Below are 27,631 nucleotides of genomic sequence, written 5' to 3' on the forward strand. Positions count from 1 at the left end.
AAATTTTCAGTTCCAGTTACTGAAGTGCATCCTATACAATATGAGATATATTCATTGCTGCTGTCATAATTGCTTGAGTCTCTGTGCACTGTAGTTAGGGAAGAAGCGATTACTAAAATGGCTCTGAGCACTGTGCGACTCAACTGCTGAGGTCATCAGTCGCCTAGAACTTAGAACTAATTAAACCTTACTAACCTAAGGACATCACACACATCCATGCCCGAGGCAGGATTCGAACCTGCGACCGTAGCGGTCACGCGTTTCCAGACTGAAGCGCCTTTAACCGCACGGCCACACCGGCCGGCAATTACTAAAATCATTTTATCGATGGTGTAATTTTCTCTGAAAAATTCGCAGTGCATTATCTGGGACGCACTAAACAAAATCGTAATCAGGACACGTGTGCTATAGGCATGCAATGTAAATACACTTTCTTTCTTTATAAAAAAAGAACACCATGACGGAATCATCCGAATGGGACGTGAATAGCTAGGTGCAATGTACATGTACAAGCACCAATGATTACAATTTCCGAAAATTTGGATGATTTATTTAAGAGGAAGCTTGACATATTGAGCAAGTCAGTAAGGTGTTGACCATCTGTGGCCCTTATGTAAGCATTCAGCTTGGCACAGACTGTAGTTGTACGAGGCTTGGAACTTGTATAGTGGCCACCATTTATTCACAACCGGTACAGAACAGTTACGTGTTTTCACCTATGACTGTCCTTCAGAGTAATCACCAGTTTTGTGTAGAACCCGTTGCTAGCGATTTGGAAGCCGTAGTATACCGTTAGCAGAGCCTGTTCTGTTGATGGTGCGAATGGAACGGTCTGCTGCCTGTCGAATCTGTGGAACAGTTCTGAAGCGAATGCCATGAAGTGGTTCCTTCATCTCTGGAATCAAATCAAAGTCACAAGTACTTAAGTCCGGGGAGTATGGTGGATGGTACAGTACTTCCCAGTCGCATCGACCGAACAGAGCAGCCACAGCTTGCGCTGTATGCGCCCGCGCATTGTCGTGCAAAATGATGGGTGGTTTGCGCAGAAAGAGTCGTCGCTTGTTTCGCAAAGCTCGTCGCAGGTGATGCTCCAAAAATGGGCAGTAATGCTGTGAACTGACGGTCTGCCGTGGGGGAACGTAATGCGTTGTGATAACACCATCACAGTCGTACACGAGAGTCACCATAACTTTAGACCCCTCCATTCGCACAACCAACAGAACAGGCTCTGCTAACGGTATACTACGCCTTCCACATCGCTGGCAACGGGTTCTAAACAACGCTGGTGACTACTCTGAAGGACAGTAACAGGTGCAAACATGTATCTCTTTTGTATCGGTTGTGAATAAATAGTTGCCACTATTTAAGTTCCAACCCTCGTATATTCTACTGAGGGATATTGTGCCAAATTCTGTCCAAATGGTACGTTAGATGGTCAAAATTCGGAGATGATTGGAGGGTGCTGCTCATAATATTCGTAATGTTCTGAATTGGAGAGAGATTCGGCCAAAGTAGAGTTTGGCAAAAGCGGTGGAAACCTTCTTGCTGAAATGTAAACCCGGTCTGGTCAATGGTGGCCGAGCAACTGGGTCGTCACAATACGCCAGTCACTACTCTTGAATGAGATTTTCACTCTGCAGCGGAGTGTGCGCTGATATGAAACTTCCTGGCAGATTAAAACTGTGTGCCCGACCGAGACTCGAACTTGCCCGCGAAAGGCAAAGGTCCCGAGTTCGAGTCTCGGTCGGGCACACAGTTTTAATCTGCCAGGAGGTTTCAGTCACTACTCTTGATGAACTGTGGTATCGTGTTGAAGCTGCATGGACATCTGTACCTGTACACGCCACCCAAGCTCTCCCAAGCTCTGTTTGATTCAATGCCCAGGCGTATCAAGGCCGTTATTACGGCTAGAGATGGTTGTTCCGGGTACTGATTTCTCAGGATCTATGCACCCAAACTGCATGATGATGTAATCACATGTCAGTTCTAGTATAATATGTTTGTCCAATTAATACCCGTTTATCATCAGCATTTGTTCTTGTTGTAGCAATTTTAATGGCTAGTAGTGTATGTTTTATTCAGCGCTGTACAGCTGCTGTTACTGTGCGCAGACGACCACGTGGCAGCAGATCATTTAATTCTTCTTCACTTTCACTCAGGATAGCAATGTCATCAGCGAATCTTATCATTGATATCCTTTCACCCTGAATTTTAATTCCACTCCTGAATCTTTCTTTTATATCCATCATTACTTCCTCGATGTACAGATTGAACAGTATAAGCGAAAGGCTACATCCTTGTCTTACAGCCTTTTAATACGAGCACTTAGTTCTTGGTCGTCCACTCTTATTATTCCCTCTTGGCTATGTGACCGTCTCTCGCTATAGCTTACACCTACGTGTTTCAGAATTTCGAACACCTTGCAACATTTTACATCGTCGAACCCTTTTTCCAGGTCAACTGATCTTATGAACGTGTATTGATTTTTCTTTAGTCTTTCTTCCATTACTGGCCGCAACGTGAGAATTGCCTCACTCGCGCCTTTACCTTTCCTAAAGCAAACTTATCGTCACCTAGCGCATTCTCAGCTTTCTTTTCCATTCTTCTTGTAAGCAACTTGGATGGACGAGCTGTTAAGCTGATTGTGCGATAATTCTCTCACTTGTCAGCTCCTTCCGTCTTCGGAATTGTGTGCATGATGCTTGTCGGAACTCAGATGGTATGTCACTAGACTCATACATTCTACACACCAACGTGAATAGTCGTTTTGTTGCCAATACCCCTATTGATTTTAGAAATTGTGATGGAATATTATCTATTCCCTCTGCCTTATTTGATCTTAAGTCCTCCAAAGCTCTTTTCAATTCTGATTCTAATACTGGATCCCTTATCTCTTCTAAATCGACTACTGTTTCTCCCTCTATCACATCAGACAAATCGTCAACCTCATAGAGGCTTTAAATATATTTCTTTCACCTTTCCGCTCTCTCCTCTGCATTTAATAGTGGTATTACCTTTGTACTCTTAATGATATCACCTTTACTTTTTTTAATTTCATGAAATTTACCAGCCTTAAATAATAAAACAATGTCAATGGATATTTTCTGTGATATTTCGAAAGCATTCGATTGTGTAGTACAGGATAGTCAATCTTTTTTACCCGCTGCCCACTTCTGTTGTAGAAGTTTTCTAACCTCTCACCAATTCGAGGACAATGGTGATTTATAACGTTTTACGGTATAAAATTTACAAACAGTCGGCCTGACGGGCGTCCCTCAGGGCGGTTTTTGCTCGCACGTGGCTTCCGCCCCCGCCGCGGAGAGCCGCGCGCTCCTAATGCGGTCCACAACTCGGCGCCGAGTTGGGCCCACCGCCCACCGGCTCGCGCCATCGCTCATCCAGGCCGGCGTTTACTTTCCGCTCGCAAGTTTTGCCAGCCGCCGGCCCCCTCTCGCAGCAAACTTCCGCAGCAGCGCAGCACTAATCGGCCCTCCACGGCCGCGCAGCCGCAGCCAACGACGGCCACTACTGGCCATCGCTAGAGCCACTGTGCACAGGAGCTGCCTATCCACAGTTTCCGTTACAAAAGCACAGCGCTACACCGACGAAGGCAGGTACTGTCCTGTTTGCCACGAATCTTAGCTCTGTCACTGGAATGTAGTTTTCGACATGCCTACCTACAAGGTGCTTCGGATTTTTTGGCGCAAGTTAAAACATTTGAGTGGCCGAGCGGTTCTCGGCGCTTCAGTCTGTAACCGCAAGGCCGCTACGGTCGCAGGTTCGAATCCTGCCTTGGGCATGGATGTGTGTGACGTCCTTAGGTTAGTTAGGTTTAAGTAGTTCTAAGTTCTAGGGGACTGATCTCAGAAGTTGAGTCCCATAGTGCACAGAGCCATTTTTAAAACATTTGATTGTGGGACCACAACCGGTTATATTCTTATAGGGAATCAGTGATCGGAGATTTGTGTTCAGTTTGTTGTGGAAATACATAGCCTACACCGCGTAACAACAACGTAGCCCATAGTCATTGTTCAAAGCAGCCACCACCAGTCTGAAAGAATGTACCGCAACGGCACATGCAGTTACGTTGCACTCTCGCAAAGATCCTGGATATCTGTTGAACAGAGGAACAGGCAGTGAATGATAAAACAGTGTACACTTCTGATCACCAAACAGATATACTGTATGCAACTTAGCTCTTAGTACATTTGTCATGTGACAACCACATGCACCACGCCAGCACATTGATTACTGCCACGCGCACACCACTATCCCTCGTGTCAGCTGCCTACAGCATCAGACAATTTATGGTGTTCAAATGATTCTATTCAACAGAAAATTGTGCAAGTCTGTAACACATTGTTCCATCTCTGGTCCTTATGCAAGCTGTTATTCGACTTAGCATTGACTGACAGAGTTCTTCGAACTCATCCTGGGGGACATCTTGCCAAATTTTGTCCCATTAGCGCCTTAGATGGTCAAAAGCCCGAGATGGTAGGAGAGACCGGATCAGCTGGGGAGAGATGAGGTTACTTTGTTGGCCAAGGTAGGGTTTAACAACCACGAGCAAACAGTAAAATCTCTCGCCGTGTGCGAGCGGGCATGACTGTGTTCAAATTTAAGCTCAGGGTGGATGCGATGGAGGGCTGAAAAACCGGGCGTAGAATATCACCGACGTACCGCTGTGCTTCAAGGGTGCCGCAGATGATAACCAAAGGAATCCTTCTGTAAAAAGGAAATGACACTCCAGACCGTCCCTCATACTTGTCTGACATTTCTTCGGCCTGGAATGTCGTTGACTGGAGCAGAATTGTCTTCACCTATGAGTTCCGCTTCGAACTCAACCCAGATGACCAGCAAACTTGTCTTGACGTGCCCCGAACAGTGGTGTGGTACCAATCCGTTTGTCTTCCGCCGTACTGCTGGAGAACCAGGAGTCGTGGTCTGAGGTGACATTCCCTTTCATGGCTTTCATCAGCGGCATCATTACAGCACAACGGTGCGTCAACAATATTCTACTCTTCACTTTGTTTCCCTATATGGCAAGCCATCCTGGGCTTACATTTCAGCAACATAAAGCCCACTCGCACACAATGAGAGTTTGTACAACTTGTCCTCGTGCTTGCCAAAACCTACTTCGCCGAATCTGTCCCCAACCGAGGCCATTTGGATCATTATGAGCAGGGTCTCGAACCAGCTTGGACTTTTGACGATCTAAGGCCCCAGTTGGACAGAATTTGGCGCGATACATCTCAGGAGGACATGCAACACCTCTGTCTTTCAATAAAAACCGAATAAGTGCTTGCACAAGGACCAGTTTTGTTAAGCTCTTCCTGTGGAATATATAAAGGAGTTGTTCTGTAGATGTAATCAGTTGTTAACAACAACCGATTTCCGTTCCTTCGTGGTGAATGTACTTACTTATGTCTTAGAGTGTGTTTCAAGCTATAAGACGTCCTGACTTTATTACCTCTTCAGAAATCAGTGTTTTTAAAAAACTTTTGGCCACTACCTACACAACGAATAGAATCCACATATACGGACAGCTGCTGCTATTACTACTACTATTACTACTACTAGTGTTACTACTACGTAATTCCCCCCCCCCCTTCCACCCCTCCCCCCATCACACCCGTACAAACGTGAGTGCAGTTTAACACACACGTCGCATGCGGTATGAATTACAGTAATTGCGGCCCCGTGTAATCTCACAGAGCCGCCCGTAACTCCAGTGGGATGCGTGTTGTATCTTATTCTGATAACGTCTAACTGAGCTGACGCACAAAATGCAGTTCTAATTACGCTCACATAACGCAGAGCGCGCATTCAACGTCACGTGTACTTCATACAAAGTGACCACAGAAATTTAAAATGTTCGAGGATAACGAGCTTGTTGATAACTGAGACATGGATATCGTAATGGATCTGACAGAAAATACGCCCAAGCCAGTGGGAAGTCCGGGTCATGAATATTCATCCAAGAGGTGGAGCACGCAGTACGTGTTTACATTGGTCTCGAAACAGGCTCCATGTGATTTTTTGTTATAAAACGTGCGACAGAGTGTAATTACCATTCAATACACTACTGATAGACTGATTGCTCCTACGATTTTGTAGTTCGTTAGCTGGTTACATGCTCCATGCATCATTTGAACGATCCCTTCATTGAAATTGTTTGGATCTAGCCAGTTTACACGATGAGTGTACATGAGTAGTGCTAGCCTCACTGATGAACTCAGACTTGAAAACAATTTTTTTGTCTGTTACCAAACTGTAAATGGAAGCTTGTCCATGGAGTCAAAAGAGTGTCCAGGAGAAATGATTTTAGGTTAGATTTAAGTTCAGTTTCTGTTCACATGATAAGCTGTATCTGTGGAGCATATGTTTATGTTCTCTATGGAGGAACTAAACTATGATTCCTACTGTTTCACTTGAGAGAGTTAATCCACACTGTATTCTTGTAGTTTTAACTTAATTTAACTTAATGTAACTTATGTAACTTCATTCCTTCTGAAGAAGAAAACCCCAGCGCTACTGAAACTTGGTCAAGGATTATTACAATAAACTTTATGTAACCAGTTGGCAGTATAGATCATTAATTGAAAGTTATTTGCGGTTACTGCTGTCAGTCACGTTTAAAATTGTTAGATTTGAAACTTGTTTTGCTTTCTGTGACACATTTTATCTTATCGTGCAAATGGTCAAGCATTTGTACTGGCGCCTATTGAATGCCTTTTTGATTCGCTGACAGCTTTAATAATTGGTAATAAATATCATTTTCCCTGTATTGCTGTATGTATGAGCATCATTACTCTCCTGTGTTTATGTACGACGAATTTAATTAGGAAATACACTTGTGGTGAGGGTGCAATTGCCGGCCGGTGTGGCCGAGCGGCTCTAGGCGCTTCAGTTTGGGACCGCGCGACCGCTACGGTCGCAGGTTCGAATCCTGCCCCGTGCATGGATGTGTATGATGTCCTTAGGTTAGTTAGGTTTAAATAGTTCTCAGTTATAGGGGACTGATGATCGCAGATGTTAAGTCCCATAGTACTCAGAGCTTTTCGAACGGTACAGTTAAAACTCTTAAATCCTTGACTAGTCACGTAGGATATTTTCTTGCTGTTGGATTTTGTGCAATCAATACTTTCGTTTTCTACAATGAGTTACTGCAGACAGTTATTCCATATGCAATATACTGTATATGTCAGGATGTTGATGAGTTTGTTTGCAAGACTAGCAATTATAGGAAGAGCCAAAGTAGGTTGACTTAACAGTTTGGGGAGTTCAGTAGTACACTTCTGCAGGTTCAACTTTTAATCAATATGTCCACCCAAAATTCCGGAGCATTCTCTCCTAATTACTGATTCCTCCACGTGGGCTGCATCTGTTCTTGGGCTGATTCTATTTGTTCCACATAATTGGATATACTGTGGTCTTCAAAATTTTGTAAAAGTATATTTTTAAAGAATCAATTTATAATTCGCAGAAAAATATCATTTACAAATCTGTTCTCTCTAATGAAGTCTCTTCTGACAGTAATATTGTCTGCTTTACGTTGCAGTTCTGCTTCCTGAATGTTAAATCTAAGGTCATTCACATATATAAGAAATAGGAGTGGACCGGAAATTGAATGCACTGGGACAGCATTTGCAATCTCTCCCCTGTTACTGAAACTTTTTACTCTTCCAACAGTATTTGAATAGATCAGATCAGCTTTTTGCGTTCTGTTATGTTAAGTGTGATTTTAATAAGTTTTTTCTAAAGACATTAATGTCATTAAACTTGATTCTTTTTCAAGAATATAACGTGATTTACATCAGCGGTAGTTAAGCTCGTTCCTACAATCCACTAGCGGGTGTTACAGCTTTCACGGTGGGCATTAGGCAGATATTTTCGATTGTTTTTCATAAAATTTCGATAGAAAGTTTTTAGTGAGTATAAGACATTATATATACACTACTGGAAATTGAAATAAGAACACCGTGAATTCATTGTCCCAGGAAGGGGAAACTTTATTGACACATTCCTGGGGTCAGATACATCACATGATCACACTGACAGACCCACAGGCACATAGACACAGGCAACAGAGCATGCACAATGTCGGCACTAGTACAGTGTATATCCACCTTTCGCAGCAATGCAGGCTGCTATTCTCCCATGGAGACGATCGTAGGGATGCTGGATGTAGTCCTGTGGAACGGCTTGCCATGCCATTTCCACCTGGCGCCTCAGTTGGACCAGCGTTCGTGCTGGACGTGCAGACCGCGTGAGACGACGCTTGCAGACCAGGGTAGTTGACTTACACCTTCTAGAGCACGTTGGGTGGCACGGGATACATGCGGACGTGCATTGTCCTGTTGGAACAGCAAGTTCCCTTGCCGGTCTAGGAATGGTAGAACGATGGGTTCGATGACGGTTTGGATGTACCGTGCACTATTCTGTATCCCCTTGACGATCACCAGTGCTGTACGGCCAGTGTAGGAGATCGCTCCCCACACCATGAAGCCGGGTGTTGGCCCTGTGTGCCTCGGTCGTATGCAGTCCTGATTGTGGCGCTCACCTGCACGGCGCCAAACACGCATACGACCATCATTGGCACCAAGGCAGAAGCGACTCTCATCGCTGAAGACGACACGTCTCCATTCGTCCCTCCAGTCACGCCAGTCGCGACATCACTGGAGGCGGGCTGCACGATGTTGGGGCGTGAGCGGAAGACGGCCTAACGGTGTGCGGGACCGTAGCCCAGCTTCATGGAGACGGTTGCGAATGGTCCTCGCCGATACCCCAGGAGCAACAGTGTCCCTAATTTGCTGGGAAGTGGCGGTGCGGTCCCCTACGGCACTGCGTAGGATCCTACGGTCTTGGCGTGCATCCGTGCGTCGCTGCGGTCCGGTCCCAGGTCGACGGGCACGTGCACCTTCCGCCGACCACTGGCGACAACATCGATGTACTGTGGAGACCTCACGCCCTACATGTTGAGCAATTCGGCGGTACGTCCACCCGGCCTCCCGCATGCCCACTATACGCCCTCGCTCAAAGTCCGTCAACTGCACATACGGTTCACGTCCACGCTGTCGCGGCATGCTACCAGTGTTAAAGACTGCGATGGAGTTCCGTATGCCACGGCAAACTGGCTGACACTGACGGCGGGGGTGCACAAATGCTGCGCAGCTAGCGCCATTCGACGGCCACCACCGCGGTTCCTGGTGTGTCCGCTGTGCCGTGCGTGTGATCATTGCTTGTACAGCCCTCTCGCAGTGTCCGGAGCAAGTATGGTGGGTCTGACACACCGGTGTCAATGTGTTCTTTTTTCCATTTCCAGGAGTGTATTAAGGGGCTCCGGAACGCCCTATACTTGCAATGTTAAAATAACGCTTATAAATTACATCTTTCCTCACAAAGTATTTGAGGTAGGAAGTTGAACTTTTTACAGATTATTTATTGCAATATGGGCTACAACTTAACTCAGGGATTTTACAAAATTTTAGTTCAGTTATTAAAGATGATTTTTTTCAATTGTAATGAAAATTCACAACATTTTTTTGCAATTTTTTATTTATATATTCAAAAATATACAGTTTTTTGAAAAAGGGCTGTGTTAAATTATGCAGAAGATACTGTGTAACATTTACTGAAAGTTTGAAACAAATATGTTTGGAAGATCCTTAGAAAACATGTAATTAGTATGAGAAAATAAAAGTTTTGGGAATCGAGCGACAAAGATTGGATTAACTTTTTAGTGCATTCCAGGTCCATAGGATGGATTATCTTCATCTTCTGCAAACTCCTCCTCCAGCTTCCTCTTGTTCCTCCTCCTGTTTACTCTTGCTTGTATTTCTAGACTCTTTACAGCCCTGTCTGCAGCCCGAAGGCGTTCCTTGTCTAAAGCAAGCATCGCTCGTACCATGTTAGAACCTATCTTCATTCCCAATTTCTAAATACCTTGCACCTTACAATGTTGTCATCATGGAAAGTCGCAACAGCATCATACACACCAAAGTGAAGTGTTTCTATTCCAACAAATACAGTCTTGGGGATTCTCGACCATATAACACTATTTACACTTTCATTGGGGTTTTGAGTTTTTCCGTGAATACACTTTTTCAACAGTTCAGGTGCTGCTAATTCTCTGAAAATAGGTTTTACCACCTTCATACTTTATCTCACATCACTAAAATGTACCTGATGAACACGGACGTTAATAATAACACAATTTGACAGCAGTTTAACAGCGCCACAGTGGGTCACGCCCATGTAGAACACATTTCAAAAAAAAAATTTAAAAGTAGTTGTAGTCTTCGGAATTGAATAAATTATATATCTATTAAAAGGTAATAGTCTGCAGATTCAGAAAACGCAAAAAAGTAAAAATTGAACTTTTCATGATTTTGAGCCTTTCCGGAGCCCCTTAACTTGCTGCGACTCCTGTTTATAAATTTTATACCGTAAAACGTTATAAATCACCGTTGTCCTCGAATTGGTGAGAGGTTAGAAAACTTCTACAACTATCAGAGGAACAGAAGTGGGCAGCGGGTAAAAAAGATTGACGATCCTGTACTACACAATCGAATGCTTTCGAAATATCACAGAAAATATCCATTGACATTGTTTTACTATTTAAGGCCGGTAAATTTCATGACATTAAAAAAAGTAAGGGTGATATCATTAAGAGTACAAAGGTAATACCACTGTTAAATGCAGAGCAGAGAGCGGGAAGGTGAAAGGAATACACTTAAAGCCTCCATGAGGTTGACGATTTGTCTGATGTGATAGAAGGAGAAACTGTAGTCGATTTAGAAGAGGTAAGGGATCCAGTATTAGAATCAGAATTGAAAAGAGCTTTGGAGGACTTGAGATCAAATAAGGCAGAGGGAATAGATAATATTCCATCACAATTTCTAAAATCAATAGGGGTATTGGCAACAAAACGACTATTCACGTTGGCGTGTAGAATGTATGAGTCTAGTGACATACCATCTGAGTTTCGACAAGCATCATGCACACAATTCCGAAGACGGCAAGAGCTGACAAGTGAGAGAATTATCGCACAATCAGCTTAACAGCTCGTGCATCCAAGTTGCTCACAAGAAGAATGGAAAAGAAAGCTGAGAATGCGCTAGGTGACGATAAGTTTGCTTTAGGAAAGGTAAAGGTGCGAGTGAGGCAATTCTGACGTTGCGGCCAATAATGGAAGAAAGACTAAAGAAAAATCAATACTCGTTCATAAGATCAGTTGACCTGGAAACAGGGTTCGACGATGTAAAATGTTGCAAGGTGTTCGAAATTCTGAAACACGTAGGTGTAAGCTATAGCGAGAGACGGTCACATAGCCAAGAGGGAATAATAAGAGTGGACGACCAAGAACGAAGTGCTCGTATTAAAAGGCTGTAAGACAAGGATGTAGCCTTTCGCTTATACTGTTCAATCTGTACATCGAGGAAGTAATGATGGATATAAAAGAAAGATTCAGGAGTGGAATTAAAATTTAGGGTGAAAGGATATCAATGATAAGATTCGCTGATGACATTGCTATCCTGAGTGAAAGTGAAGAAGAATTAAATGATCTGCTGAACGGAATGAACTGTCTAATGAGTACAAAGTATGGTTTGAGAGTAAACTGAAGAAAGATGAAGGTAATGAGAAGAAGTAGAAATGAGAACAGCGCGAGAGTTAACATCAGGACTGATGGTCACGAAGCAGAGGAATTCTGCTACCTGTACAGTAAAATAACCAATGACGAACGGAACAAGAAGAACATCAAAATCAGAGTAGCAATTGCAAAAAAGGCATTCTTGGCCAAGAGAAACCTTCTAATATTAAATATCGGCCTTAAATTGAGGAAGGAATTTCTGAGAATGTACGTCTGGAGTACAGCATTGTATGATAGTGAAACATGGACTGTGGGGAAACCGGAAAAGAAGAGAATCGAAGCATTTGAGATGTGGTGTTACAGACGAATGTTGAAAATTAGGTAAGGGAAGAGCAGGTTCTGCGCAGAACTGGAGAGGAAAGGAACATGTGGAGAACACTGACATGATGATAGGACATCTGTTTAGACATGAGGGAATGACTTCCATGTTACTAGAGGGAGCTGTAGAGGGCAAAGTTGTAGAGAAAGGCAGAGGTTGGAAAACATCCAGCAAACAACTGAGGACATAGGTTGCAAGTGCTACTCTGAGATGAGGTTAGCACAGGAGAGGAATTCGTGGCGGGCCACTTCAAACCAGTCAGATGATAAATAACAAGATAAATTAGCTTATATTATTGTAGTACACTTGTTCGCTATCTCTGCCGTATTATGGTGTTGGATACTGAAGACTATTCATAGGGCATTGGTAGTCTATTCGTGAGTTATACAACGTCCACTGGATGCCAAGCAATAAAGAATTTGTAATATCATGTTTCACTACCTCACAACAGAAAGACAAATTACGTTGAATGAATTTTCACTCTGCAGTGTGGGCTGAATTGAAAGTTCATCGGAGATTACAACTGGTTTTAGTTTTCCAGAGCTGTAACCACCCCCTGCCACCCATCCTGTATTTGTTTTTGTATGAAATGTAGCTCAGTTATACCTTCGACTCTACAAAAGCCTACGTATTACCAAACTGTATACTTGGAAACTTTTATCCAACTTACACTGTGTGCTAATCCTTGACTGAATAGAACCTAATTTGTAGTGAACTGTAACTGGTCTCTATAGAACTTCTCTTTGCAGCCAATTCGCAACTGAAGTAAAACAATAAATTTCTACAGAAATCAAATAGCTTAATCGGTTGATATCTTAATGCATGCTTCAGGCAAGCGGGATGGTCATTATCACAGCTCTGAGCAAGTGAACAAAATTAACTATTATCGCGAGAATTCTCAAGAAACATGAAGTGAAGACCGTTTTCCGCGCAGCAGGAAAAATTAAAGACCTTCTCGATTCAACCAAGGACCCACTAGGTCTGACGGCACCAGGTGTGTACAAGATCGGATGCGAATGTGGGGTGCAATATATAGAAGAGACGCTGGGCTGCATCTCACAGCGCCGCAGTGAACACATCAGGCATGTTCGCTTGGGTGAGTCCAACAAATCCGCTGTGGCGGAACATAGTATTGATGAGAAGCACGCATTCGATTTCGAGGACACAGAGAAAATATGCAGTACAAACAGATTTTGGGACTCGGTAATCAAAGAGTCCATAGAAATACGGTTACACGACAACCTAACCAAACGCGACAGTGGCTACCATCTCAGCACAGCCTGGGAGCCTGCAATCAGGAAAATCAGAGAAGAACGTTCCGTTCCACCAAGGGCCGGGCCGCGGACGGAGCAGACAGAAACGGACGCCGGGACTCGAACCCCGCGCACGAGTCCCCTCCACCACCGGCCGATCCAGGTGCATCGGGCGATTCCGCGGGCGCGTGATTGGCCGGCCGCGGGAAGCGGAGAGCGGTCCAGCACAGATATAAGCCTACGACCGACGATATCCCGACACTTCGCCTGAAGATGATGGAGACGCATTCCATCGAAACGTTGCTATATGAAATTCGCCGAGAAAGCCTGCACTCACATATAAAATTAACTAGCTGCCAATAATCATTTCTACAAATTATGTGCGCGGTGCTACAGCTTTATCTCAAACTTCTTCTCTTCCAAAAAATAACATTATTCAAAAATTATATTCTTTCAGCTTCCAATATATGCATCATATTCATCCTTGCTGCCCTTTACAGTAAATCTTCTCCACATCTGCGCCTGTCTTTTCTCCATGGTAAGTGACTTGTCAACAATAGAATGGTGAGAAACATTATTAAGAGGAACTGTTGACAGTGTGGGTACGTAACGGATCGACAAAGCCAGTCAATCGACCTCGTAAGACAAGACAGCAGCTTCATCGATCTAGATTAACTTTCCACGGACTTTCTACAAACATTATTGAGTATTGCATTGCTGTTGTTGTTGTGGTCTTCAGTTCTCCATGCTACTGTATACTGTGCAAGCCTCTTCATCTCCGAATAGCTGCTGCAACCTACATCCTTCTGAATTTGCTTGCTGCATTCATATCTTGGTCTCCCCCTAAGATTTTACAACTCCTCCCCCCAAAAAAACTTCACTCCAATACTAAAGTGGTTATCTCTCGGTGTCTCAGAATGTGTCCTACAAACCAAATGCTTCTTATAGTCAGGCTGTGCCACAATTTCTCCCCACATATTTTCAGCATCTCCTGATTGGTTACTTGTTCTAACCATCTGATCTTCACCATTTTTCTCTAGCAGCAAGTTTCGAAACCTTCTGTTCCTATCTTGTCTAAACTGGTTATCGCCTAAGTTTTACTTCCACACATGGCTCTTCTCCATACTAGGCTTCCAGTCACTTAACTCTATACTCGATGTTAACAAATTTCTCTTCAGAAATGCCTTTCTTACCATTGTCACTCTACGTTTTACAAGCTCTCTACTTCGACCATCATCAGTTACTTCGCCTGCCGAAATAGCAAAAATTTCCGGCCACCTTAAGTGCCTTGTTTTCTAATCCCTTTCCCTCGGCGTCACGTTATTTAACTGGACTACACTCCACTATCCTCGTTTTGCTTTTATCTTATATATTCCTTTCAAGATACTGTCCATTCCAGTCGACTGCTCATCCAGATCCTTTGCTGTCTCCGACAGAATTACAATGTCATCAGGGAACCTCAATATTTTTATTTCTCCTCCTTGAACTTTAGCTCCTACTCCTAACTTTTCGTTGGCTTCCTGTAGTCTTGTTCAATGTACCGACTGAATAATATCAGGGATAAGCTACTCCCTGCTCAACCAGTGCCTCCCTTTCATATCCTTCAACTCTTATTGTGCCATATTGTTTCTGCACAAGTTGTATATAGTCTTACGCTCCCTGTATTTTACCCCTGCTATCCTTAGGATTTCAAAACGGCACACAACATAATACAGGAATAACAGATGAAATTTTACCTCCACAATTGTATGAAATGCAAACAAAAAAAATCTCATTGTGTGCTGAACCGGAGCGCAAGCTGCCCTACACTGTAGCACAGTCCAAGCTAGAAGCGCTTGCACTGACGGGGGTGAAGGTCTGGCAACTGTATGCGGTTGCCATGGCTACAGTTCCTATGGCATTGTTTGAATACGTTCTTGGCTCACTCGTGGGCATCACTAATCCATTTGGAGATGTCAACACCAAAGTAGTTGTAAAGGCTCTGTACAAGCTTCAACAAATAGGTTGCGTTTATTGCAATACTACAGTAGGGCCGGCTAAGGTTTTAGCTCAAGTGCCGTGCCCGAGATCGGGTACCACAGCTCTGTCAGGCTGCACACTTCCCCCACTGCTACGCCACGTTCTCTAGACGGTAGGAGGGGGTGGTTGTGGAAGCTCTGAAGGCACCACATTTAAATGGTAGTAGTGTCGCACTGTGTACGACTTGGTTGTATATCCCAAATTTCTCAACATCTTTGATCAAAAACAAAACCAATTTTCAGTGTTATTCGATTTAATTAATTTTGGCTCGCTTAAGAGATAATTTTTCTCTGGTACAGAGTATCGGCAAATGGACAGATGCGGACAATTTCACAGAGTTCCGCACTCAAGTTGTCACGTCATTACGACTCATTTACATTCATAATGTGAAAAAAGGTCTTTCACACGAGACTTTTGCAACTTATTTATGGAGACATGGAAACAAGGAAAGCAATGTAGACATACTGAACAGTCTTCAGTTGAAACTTCCGGTCTGAGAGGCCGTGGCCGATGTATAAAATTTCCACCTGACGTTTCATCTCCATCTGCGGGAGACGAAACGTCAGGTGGAAATTTTATACATCGACCACGGCCTCTCAGACCGGAAGTTTCAACTGAAGACAACGTCGGCCGTGAAAGCCTACATTGTATGATTAATAATGAACAGTTTAAACTTAAGAAGGTTTGTCATTAAAACTGGAATTACCTCGCATATCAGTTACATCGGCGTGTGTACATGCTTGCTTTCAATTTAAACAGGAAACCGTCTCGAAAATGGGATTAAGAATGACACTATCCAAAAAGCATTTGAGGAATTGCCTTTTCTATTCTTTTAAGGCCACAACGATTTCTTCATAACTAAAATTTTCTTTAGTGGCAATGAACTTACGGAATGGAAAATGTGTACCTTCCATAATGCATTTTTCTCCTTGATTACATCCCCATAGAATGAGACAGATATTGTTTCTCACTCTTCTAGTGTCTTATTGTAAGCAGCGTGCAGTGAGGTCACTTGAACCGCGAGATCTGCAATCCATTCTGTATGTTCTAATTTTCGTTTCTGCAGTAATTTTACCTTCATAACTTCAAAAATAGCGATTTCTAAACCAAAAAATCGTTCCAGGCTTGCCCTTTGACTTAGCCAATGCTCTTTGCAGTAATACATAAAGTCTACACAGGCTTCGCTCAGTTCCACGGAAAACAATAGCAACTGACAGAGGAATAGTGCGTACTTAATCTGAAATTTTACTATTCATACCACTAATACCTTAACATGCCGCATGCCTGGAATATTAGTATGAAGTGCTTCTTGGTGTACTGATCAGTAAATCCCATCTTTCAATCGTTGCAATTCTTTCTACTTTCCTTGTCAGCTAAATGTTTAAATTTTTTCTGGTACTTTAATACTGTTTCTTTCAAATTGGTAGTACCCGTCACTTAAGCGGCTCCATAATATGAGCATTGTCATCCCTCTGTACTGTCATTCCCATACATTGTTAAAAGCTAGTGTCGATAGAAAGCTAGACTGCCTCTTTTTTGTGCAGACGGAAACCGGATTGTGACGTCCTTCATACCCTGAACAAATAGCGAAGGATGAACAGCGCTAACACCACGAGTCTGCCGACCCCAGAAAGTTTTGCAAGTCGAAACCTGCCGCACCGCAGTACTTCTGGGACGGAGCGAGCAAAGGCGATGCAGAGGGAGTCTTGGCACGCCCATGGCTCGCATACGCGGCCTTCGCCAATTTTGGTAAGTCGATGCCAGCTCTGATACACAGGGCGATTAAGCTGCCCGTGTGGATTTGTCTTGTGCAGCCACCAGTAGGTCTGTATTAGGAATGATTCCAGACAGGCGATAGCCACGTAAGCGTTGCAAGTTCCAGCTCAGGGCTTTTGGCGGCCGTTATCAAAAAGAATCATGCTATAGAAAATACAAGTGAGCACTGGACATGTGTTACACGGTATTTATAGGAAAAGATATACACCACTGGCCATTAAAATTGCTACACCACGAAGATGACGTGCTACAGACGCGAAATTTAACCGAGTGGAAGAAGATGCTATGATATGCAAATGATTAGCTTTTCTGAGCATTCATACAAGGTAGGCGCCGGTGGCGACACCTACAACGTGCTGACATGGGGAAAGTTTCCAACCGATTTCTCATACACAAACAGCAGCTGACCAGCGTTGCCTGGTGAAACGTTGTTGTGATGCCTCGTGTAAGGAGAATAAATGCGTACCATCACGTTTCCGACTTTGATAAATGTCGGATTGTAGCCCAGCGAGATTGCGGTTTATCGTACCGCGACACTGCTGCTTTCGTTGGTCGAGATCCAATGGCTGTTAGCAGAATGTGGAATCTGTGGCTTCAGGACAGTAATACGGAACGCCGTGCTGGATCCCAACGGCCTCATATCACTAGCAGTCGACATGACTGTTATCTTATCTGCATGGCTGTAACGGATAGTGCAGCCACGTCTCGATCCCTGAGTCAACAAATGGGGACGTTTTCAAGACAATTACCATATGCAAGAACAGTTCGACGAAGTTAGCAGCAGCATGGACTATCAGCTCGGAGACCGTGGCTGCGATTACCCTTGACGCGGCATCACAGACAGGAGCGCCTGCGATGGTGTACTCAACGACGAACCTGGGTCTATGAATGGCAAAAGTCATTTTTTCCGATGAATCTACGTTCTGTTTACAGCATCGTAATGGTCGCACCCATGTTTGGCGACATCGCGGTGAACGCACATTGGTAGCGTGTATTAGTCATCGCCATACTAGCGTATCACCCGGCGTGATGGTATGGGGTGCCATTGGTTACACGTCTCGGTCAGCTCTTGTTCACACTGACGGCACTTTGAACAGTGGACGTTACATTTCAGATGTGTTACGACCGGTGGCTCTACCCTTTATTCGATCCCTGCGAAACCCTACATTTCAGCAGGATAAGCTCGACCGCATGTTGCAGGTCCTGCACGGGCCTTTCTGGATACATAAGATGTTGGACTGCTGCCCTGGCCAGCACATTCTCCAGATCTCTCACCAACTGAAAACGTCTGGTCAATGGTGGCCGAGCAACTGTCTCGTCACAATACGCCAGTCACTACTCTTGATCAACTGTGGTATCGTGCTGAAGCTGCGTGGGCAGCTATACCTGTACACGCCATCCAAGCTCAATTTGACTCAATGCCCAAGCGTATCAAGGCCGTTATTACGGCTAGAGGTGGTTGTTTTGTGTACTGATTTCTCAATATCTATGCATCGAAACTGCGTGAAAATGTAATCACATGTCAGTTCTCGTATAATATATTTGTCCAATGAATACCCGTTTATCATCTGCATTTCTTCTTGGTGTAGCAATTTTAATGGCTAGTAGTGTACCTTACTTCTGCCATACTTATACAAATAACTCTAGTCTTTTCCTGCGTAATTAACGGTTCTGTAATACAGGTTTTGGATGTCGCTATAAGTTTATTTTGTTTGTAAGTATTTACTCTTTCTTAAATGATTCAGAAGTTATATATCGGAACGTTATTCATTTCACGCCTTCCATTTTGAAATCTCCAGTTAATTTTGCTGCTTCCAATGGCGAAACATACTTTATAAGGCAAAGTTTGTTGCAAGTAACTAAGTGCTCTGATTCACAAATAGCGCTTCAATTCAATCTCGGTGTTTGCGCACAATGAGTTATGATGCTTCAAGACATATGCAGTGTTTCTAACCTTAATACTTGTCTTATTACATTAAACCTTTAACAAAAGGTGACACCGGTTAATTATTATATTATGACACCATTAAAAAATTTTGATTCCATCAATAATTATGCAAACTACTGGAAACCAGGCTTTTGTTTCCGCTGGAAGGCATAATCCACCTAATCTAAAACTCGTTCCATGAACCATGACACATGGGCCATGAACAGGGATAGCTGTTTAGTACACACATCAAAGGAAGTTTTTTGCATCAGCCCCGTTTCCAGAACTCCTGAAGATAGACGTTGACTGTGGATATTGTATCACAGACACAGTACCTTTGACTGTTCAAAGATGTCACTAAACCTGCCAAAAGATGTAGACAACCATGCGTGACTAGCATCTATTAGACGGCCGTGGGGGGGGGGGGGAGGAGGGAGAGAGGGGGGCGGACAGCCCATCAGTTCCAGTCATTCCATCAGGAAGGAGGTAGACGGCTCGTGGTGTCTGCAGTTCAGCCATGCCTAGACGGTCAATACCGCGGTTCGCTTGCGTCGGAATTGTTACTTTATAACAGGAAGGGCTCTCAACAAGGGAACTGTCCAGGCGTCTCGGAGTGAACTAAAGTCCACTACTGCAGTGGATGATAGCTACCTACGGATTATGGCTCGGAGGAACCCTGACAGCAACGCCACCATGTTGAATAATACTTTTCGTGCAGCCACAGGACGTCGTGTTGCGAATCCAACTGTGCGCAATAGGCCGAATCATACGCAACTTCGATCCCGACGTCCATCTTTGCAACCACGACACCATGTAGCGAGGTACGGATGGGCCCAACACCATGCCGAATGGACCGCTCAGGATTGGCATCATGTTCTCTTCACCGATCAGTGTCGCGTATGGCTTCAGCCAGACATTCGTCCGAGACGTGTTTGAAGGCAACCCGGTCAGGCTGAAGGCCTTAGACACACTGTCCAGCTAGTGGAGCAAGGTGGAGGTTCCCTGCTGCTTTGGGGTGGCATTATGTGGGGCCGACTTACACCTCTGTTGGTCATAGAAGGATCGGTAACGGCTGTACGATACGTATATGCCATCCTCTGACCGATAGTTCAACCACATTGGCAGCATATTAGCGAGTCATTCGTCTTAATGGACGACTATTAGCGCCCCCATCGTGCACATCTTGTGAATGGCTTCCTTCAGGATAGCGACATCCCTCGACTAGAGTGGCCGGCATGTTCTCCAGACATGAACGCTGTCGAACATGCCTGGGATAGATTGAAAAGGGCAGTTTATGGACGACGTGGCCCACCAATCAGTCTGAGGGATCTATGCCCAATCGCCGTTATAAGGATGGGGCCCCTCCACGCCCGCACCAACGTGGTGACCAAACCAAAAGTTCTACTGTCACCTCCGTAAACATGTTAGTTGTCTAGTAAGTGGATCACAGGATGCTGGGCTGTGATGTTGTCCGTGCGTCTGGGTAAGGCTACGCATTAACACGGTCCATCAGGTGATAGAAAGTGGACGAAACGCGAGTGAGGGTAGCAATTTGAAGAGCAGAGGGAAAAAAGTGCCAAGGCTCGTGCCGTGGGAAAAAAACCTCTGCGACAGTGGGATGGGTAGTAAGAGCAGTAGTGGCTTACTAGCTGCGATAGCTCATGCAAGGTTAGATTTGTTAGTATAGGTATCATGCATCATTACCGTGACAAGCGATGGCGATGTGTCCCAGTTGCTGCAGCTGCTACATTCCTGGAACAATCAAGATCGTTATATAGTAGTGGGAGATCGGCCATAGATCATCTCACTGTGTGGGGGATGTGTGGAGCTTGTCTGTATGCAGTGTACGGTACGGCTTCCCTGTGTGGTGCCAGTTATTCGGCAGTGTATTTCAGCTGGATATCCAGTAATGGCGTCTGATGTACAGGGGCTCGCCTGTGCCGTTATGTTTGCGTATGCTAGGCCATAGAATAAGTTTCATGTACATGGACCTCGACACCCTTCTGTTCAGCGTGCTACGCCTATTGAGCATAGGACAGTGCTGTTTGAGCCTCGCGCTAGCTCGGTTGGTCATGTGTTGTATGTGGTCCTCCCAGAGTAATTTCCGGTCCAGCCAGACACCGAGGTGTTTGACTTTCTCGCGGAAACGTATTGGACGTGCATGTAGAGTTATTGGTCTGCAGTAGCGGTGTTTGCGCAGTTGCTTCGGTCTTCTAGTGAACAGAACGGCTTCGCACTTGTCGACGTTTACTCTAACACGCCATTTCTCCAACCAAGGCTCGGCCCAATCGCCGTTGAGGAGTGGGAGAATCTGGACAAATAATGCATTGATGAACTTGTGGATAGTATGCCACGACGAATACATACATGCATCAACAGAAGAGGACGTGCTACGGGGTACAAGAGGTAACGGTGCGTACAGCAATCTGGATCACCACCTCTGAAGGTCTCGCTGTATGGTGGTACAACATGCAAAATGTGGTTTCCATGAGCAATAAAAAGGACAGAAATGATATTTATGTTGATCTCTATTCCCATTTACTGTACAGGTTCTGGAATTCTCGGAACTGAGGTGATGGAAAACTTTTTTTGATGTGTGTACTATTTGTGGATATCTTAAAAAATGGTTCAAATGGCTCTGAGCACTATGGGACTTAACTGCTGTGGTCATCAGTCCCCTAGAACTTAGAACTACTTAAACCTAACTAACCTAAGGACATCACACACATCCATGCCGGAGGCAGGATTCGAACCTGTGACCGTAGCGGTCTTGCGGTTCCAGACTGAAGCGGCTAGAACCGCTCGGCCACACCGGCCATATCAACTTCCTAAGTCACATACACTGCAGTGGTATGTACTTTCAAAGTGTGAGTTGCATTCGTCGCTGTACCAGTCCACGAGACGCGGAACAAATGCTGAGAGAATTTCCGGTGGAGACAATTACAGGACAGTTATGAAAGTCTCGACGATTTCTAGGCATACTTCCTAATCATTAACTTCACGTTAAAGTTACATCATTTTCAAGTGGTAAGCGCATAACGTACGTTCAGTGGATTAATATTCAGTATGGAGCTTCCGGCTCCATGAAAGTGGTAACAGTCAGCAAGAAACAGTATTACCGCTATGACGTCAATTACATCCCATGAACATACATGTGGAAATACGTCGTTGCCACGGTAGATGGCGCTAATGAATGAAAGCTCCTCTCACGACGTGTTGCGTGTACGCTCCGTCGCTGTGAGGTTCCTCCTGTTACTGACAGCATTTTATTTTCTAAATTTTACATTTTATTCACAAGCTGCAGCTATCAGCCTTCAGCAACACTGCAGAATACAACCGCACCGATGAGAATCTGTTTTATACGCAGACATCGGTAACGCATGTACCATATGGATCGGTAGTGAGTCAGTGGAGTGAGGATATGTAAACTACCTGTGAGAAGGTATCTTGTCTGGCGATCTATACGTCGGGGAAGCAACAGACAAGGTGAGCATTAATGAAACCGACAAAATGCAGGGACGGTTTCGCGACAGGAAATGGTGGAGAAGACATGCTGTGAAGGTGTGTCCGGAAGTGCATCGTTGCCGCGGCAGGTGGCGCTGACGAATGACTCATCTCTGACCATGTGCCGATACGTTCCTTGTGTGTTGCCGGCTGTGTTATTGATTGCAAGCAGCAGAATGCTGCGGTATTAATATTGTGAGCGGCCAAGCAGATGGAAACAGTCGAGAGACAGCCCGACTATATCAAAACAAGAACCATCACAGACACCCGCCCCATCACGTAACATTTCAAGGCCTTTCTTGGCGTCTGTGTGACCATGGGTCCTTTCAGAACGGTGGGCGTGCGGGGAGGTGGCGGACTATACAGGGTGATTCAAAAAGAATACCACAACTTTAAAAATGTGTATTTAATGAAAGAAACATAATATAACCTTCTGTTATACATCATTACAAAGAGTATTTAAAAAGGTTTTTTTTCACTCAAAAACAAGTTCAGAGATGTTCAATATGGCCCCCTCCAGACACACGAGCAATATCAACCCGATACTCCAACTCGTTCCACACCCTCTGTAGCATATCAGGCGTAACACTTTGGATAGCTGCTGTTATTTCTCGTTTCAAATCATCAATGGTGGCTGGGAGAGGTGGCCGAAACACCATATCCTTAACATAACCCCATAAGAAAAAATCGCAGGGGGTAAGATCAGGGCTTCTTGGAGGCCAGTGATGAAGTGCTCTGTCACGGGCTGCCTGGCGGCCCATCCATCGCCTCGGGTAGTTGACGTTCAGGTAGTTACGGACAGATAAGTGCCAATGTGGTGGCGCTCCATCCTGCTGAAATATGAATTGTTGTGCTTCTTGTTCGAGCTGAGGGAACAGCCAATTCTCTAACATCTCCAGATACTGTAGTCCAGTTACAGTAGCACCTTCGAAGAAAAAGGGACCAAAAACTTTATTGGCTGAAATGGCACAGAAAACGTTCACCTCAGGCGAGTCACGTTCATACTGAGTTGTTTCCCGCGGATTCTCAGTGCCCCATATACAGACATTGTGACGGTTGACTTTCCCGTTAGTGTGGAAAGTTGCTTCATCACTAAACACAATCTTTGAAACGAAAGATTCATCTGTTTCCATTTGAGCAAGGATAAAATCACAGAAATCGATTCTTTTAATCTTATCAGCTGCAGACAGTGCTTAAACCAATTTCAGACGATAAGGTTTCATAACTAACCTTTTTCGTAGGACTCTCCATACAGTTGATTGTGGAATTTGCAGCTCTCTGCTAGCTCTGCTAGTCGATTTTCCTGGGCTGCGAACAAATGCTTGCTGGATGCGTGCTACATTTTCATCACTCGTTCTCGGCCGTCCAGAACTTTTCCCTTTGCACAAACACCCATTCTCTGTAAACTGTTTATACCAACGTTTAATACACCACCTATCAGGAGGTTTAACACCATACTTCGTTCGAAATGCACGCTGAACAACTGTCGTCGATTCACTTCTGCCGTACTCAATAACACAAAAAGCTTTCTGTTGAGCGGTCGCCATCTTAGCATCAACTGACGCTGACGCCTAGTCAACAGCGCCTCAAGCGAACAACTAAATGAAACTTTATAGCTCCCTTAATTCGCCGACAGATAGTGCTTAGGTCTGCCTTTTGTCGTTGCAGAGTTTTAAATTCCTAAAGTTGTGGTATTCTTTTTGAATCACCCTGTATTTGCATCAAATTTGTAACACCGAGTTCTTCGGGACATTGAGACGAACCCTAGTACAAGGTTCAGGCAAGCGGCCAGCCAATGTGGTGCAAGCCGAAGGACGATTATGTGTATCCTGTATGACAACCGCTACTGTCTTTGTCATCTGCAACGAGACCAAGGATTATTAGCTGCCGATTTCCCTATGTGGGAACGATTCTGTCGATGGTTTTTTCACCATAACGTCACAATTGTGGGATTTCTGTCATCAGTCCTCTTTACTGACAGAGCAGCCTTTACCAGAACAGGCGTGGTCGGTTTGCGTAACCTTACCAACTGGCTACAGCCTCGGTGCATGGTCAGACGAACTTTCATTCATCAGCGGCATCTACCGCGGCAACGATGTATTTCCGGGCGCATGTTCGTAGGAATTTTTATCCCCCATTTCATTAATGTTCACCCTATAGAGGTGATGTATGGTGTTAGAGATTTGAAGAATAAAAATAGCTTATGCGGATAATGCTGCCTGTCCTCTCAGCAAAGCAGGTCTGATGAAGTAGCGTATGTGACAGGTTGTGTTGGTAACTCACATTTCATTCATCGTGTTATTTGACACTATTTTTCTTGTGCGTGGTGTAGTAAAATAGTTGAAGTGCTTCACACAGGTCACTGCAAACATCGTAAATTATCTGAGATATAGCAGCCACTGAAATCCCGAACAGTCACTAACGTAAATGCCTCGGGTGGCTGATAAGCAGGCTGTAAATGTTAGCCTTTCATTGGATTAAAAAGAAGTAAGATTATAGAATGCTGCCGACTTTCTTCGCGAAATGCTTGTGGTTTGTAATTAGTAATCCGCTTTTAAATATCTTCCCCAGTTGTTATGAGCAACCAGCGAGAACCCTCATTCGATAGCTAAAGCAAGGCTTTGGACTAATGCTAAGTAGAGATAGAACTGCAGTTCAGTATTAACTGTGCCACTTCCATGGATTTCGCGTTTACGTACAAACTGAGTCGCCTAAATACTTCCGTTATTACGCCATTCTCCCTTTACCGTCGAAAATATTGCCCTCGCCAAGCAAAATAATCCTCTCTGAATATCAAAGTTTTGCATCGTAGCTCCAACTAAGTAGTGTTCTATTCTCCGGGCCGCTTATTAGAGACAAAAAGCAACAACGAGGCGAACACACGCAGTGTTCGTTACCTCGTGTTCTCTTACGTTCCCTCTAGTGCAATCGCTTTTTCTCAGATACTAGAGAATGGTAAGAAATACCGGCGAATGTTCGGCGAATGCAAATCCTCTTGAGATCACTTCTATCCGCTGAAGGGGTCTCAAAACTACGTGGGTGCTCTGCGCAGTTCCAGGCGACTTGCATGGGTCGCTGCCGAAGTGGTACGTCCTAAGGTAACTGTGAACAACTATGTAACAGATGATGTGTGCCTGAAAGTTTATATCGCAGGAAAACGCTTCATTGCCAACCTCCTATTAAATGAGAGGTATGCTGAAGGCCGTACGCAACATGCATAAAAATAATGAAAATTTTCCTACCAGCTATCCTGTTCGCAGTGTGGATGATCCCATGATCTCGGATCATCTCATCAGTCTACAACGATTGCCAGAAGAATGTTCATTCACACACACACGGCGGCCGTTGTGACCGAGCGTTTCTAGGCGCTTCAGTCCGGTACCGGGCGTGTACCACAAGTCTCTAGAGAAACGGAAGGTTCGAAATGATTGGGAAAGAGCACAGGTAGTCCCATTCAAGAAGGGTCGTCGAGCAGATGCGCAAAACTATAGACCTATATCCCTGACGCCGATCTGTTGTAGAATTTTAGAACATGTTTTTTGCTCGCGTATCATGTCGTTTTTGGAAACCCAGAATCTACTCTGTAGGAATCAACATGGATTCCGGAAACAGCGATCGTTTGAGACCCAACTCGCTTTATTTGTTCATGAGACCCAGAAAATATTAGATACAGGCTCCCAGGTAGATGCTATTTTTCTTGACTTCCGGAAGGCGTTCGATACAGTTCAGCACTGTCGCCTGATAAACAAAGTAAGAGCCTACGGAATATCAGACCAGCTGTGTGGCTGGATTGAAGAGTTTTTAGCAAACAGAACACAGCATGTTGTTATCAATGGAGAGACGTGTACAGACGTTAAAGTAACCTCTGGCGTGCCACGGGGGAGTAATATGGGACCATTGCTTTTCACAATATATATAAATGACCTAGTAGATAGTGTCGGAAGCTTTTCGCGGATGATGCTGTAGTATACAGAGAAGTTGCAGCATTAGGAAATTGTAGCGAAATGCAGGAAGATCTGCAGCGGATAGGCACTTGGTGCAGGGAGTGGCAACTGACCCTTAACATAGACAAATGTAATGTAATGCGAATACATAGAAAGAAGTATCCTTTATTGTATGATTATACGATAGCGGAACAAACGCTGGTAGCAGTTACCTCTGTAAAATATCTGGGAGAATGCGTGCGGAGCGATTTGAAGTGGAATGATCATACAAAATTAATTGTTGGTAAGGCGGGTACCAGGTTGAGATTCATTGGGAGAGTCCTTAGAAAATGTAGTCCATCAACAAAGGAGGTGGCTTACAAAACACTCGTTCGACCTATACTTGAGTATTGCTCATCAGTGTGGGATCCGTACCAGATCGGGTTGACGGAGGAGGTAGAGAAGATCCAAAGAAAAGCGGCGCGTTTCGCCACAGGGTTATTTGGTAACCGTGATAGCGTTACGGAGATGTTTAGCAAATTCAAGTGGCAGACTCTGCAAGAGAGGCGCTCTGCATCGCGGTGTAGCTTGCTCGCCAGGTTTCGAGAGGGTGCGTTTCTGGATGAGGTATCGAATATATTGCTTCCCCCTACTTATACCTCCCGAGGAGATCACGAAAGTAAAATTAGAGAGATTCGAGCGCGCACGGAGGCTTTCAGACAGTCGTTCTTCCCGCGAACCATACGGACTGGAATCGGAAAGGGAGGTAATGACATTGGCACATAAAGTGCCCTCCGCCACACACCGTTGGGTGGCTTGCGGAGTATAAATGTAGATGTAGAAGTTAATTCCCATAGTGCTCAGAACCATTTTCGAACCACACACACACAGACACAGACACAGACACACACACACACACACACACACACACACACACACACACACACACACACACACAAACTTTAACTGCAAAACAGTCAGCAGAAGCTGAGGTCACAATCTTTGCTTGCAGAGGGAAGTGCGCAGTATTCCTCAACTCAAGTACCAAAGAAACTCTATTCCCACACTGGTAGTGAGAAAAGCATACATGTGTTTCATCTCTACACATGCATAAATTAATATGAATATACCCTGCCGGAAAAATTTGTACACCCTTTTTGTGGTTTTCCGTTGCCTAGTTGCCAAGAAGCTCTTTCTTGATTTCAGCCTGGGATGTGCGGGCTGACGACCGTATAGTGGATGGGCTTACTTTTCTCA

The sequence above is a fragment of the Schistocerca serialis genome, chromosome 10, assembly GCF_023864345.2.
Source record: "Schistocerca serialis cubense isolate TAMUIC-IGC-003099 chromosome 10, iqSchSeri2.2, whole genome shotgun sequence".
NCBI classification, from domain to species: Eukaryota; Metazoa; Arthropoda; class Insecta; order Orthoptera; family Acrididae; genus Schistocerca; species Schistocerca serialis.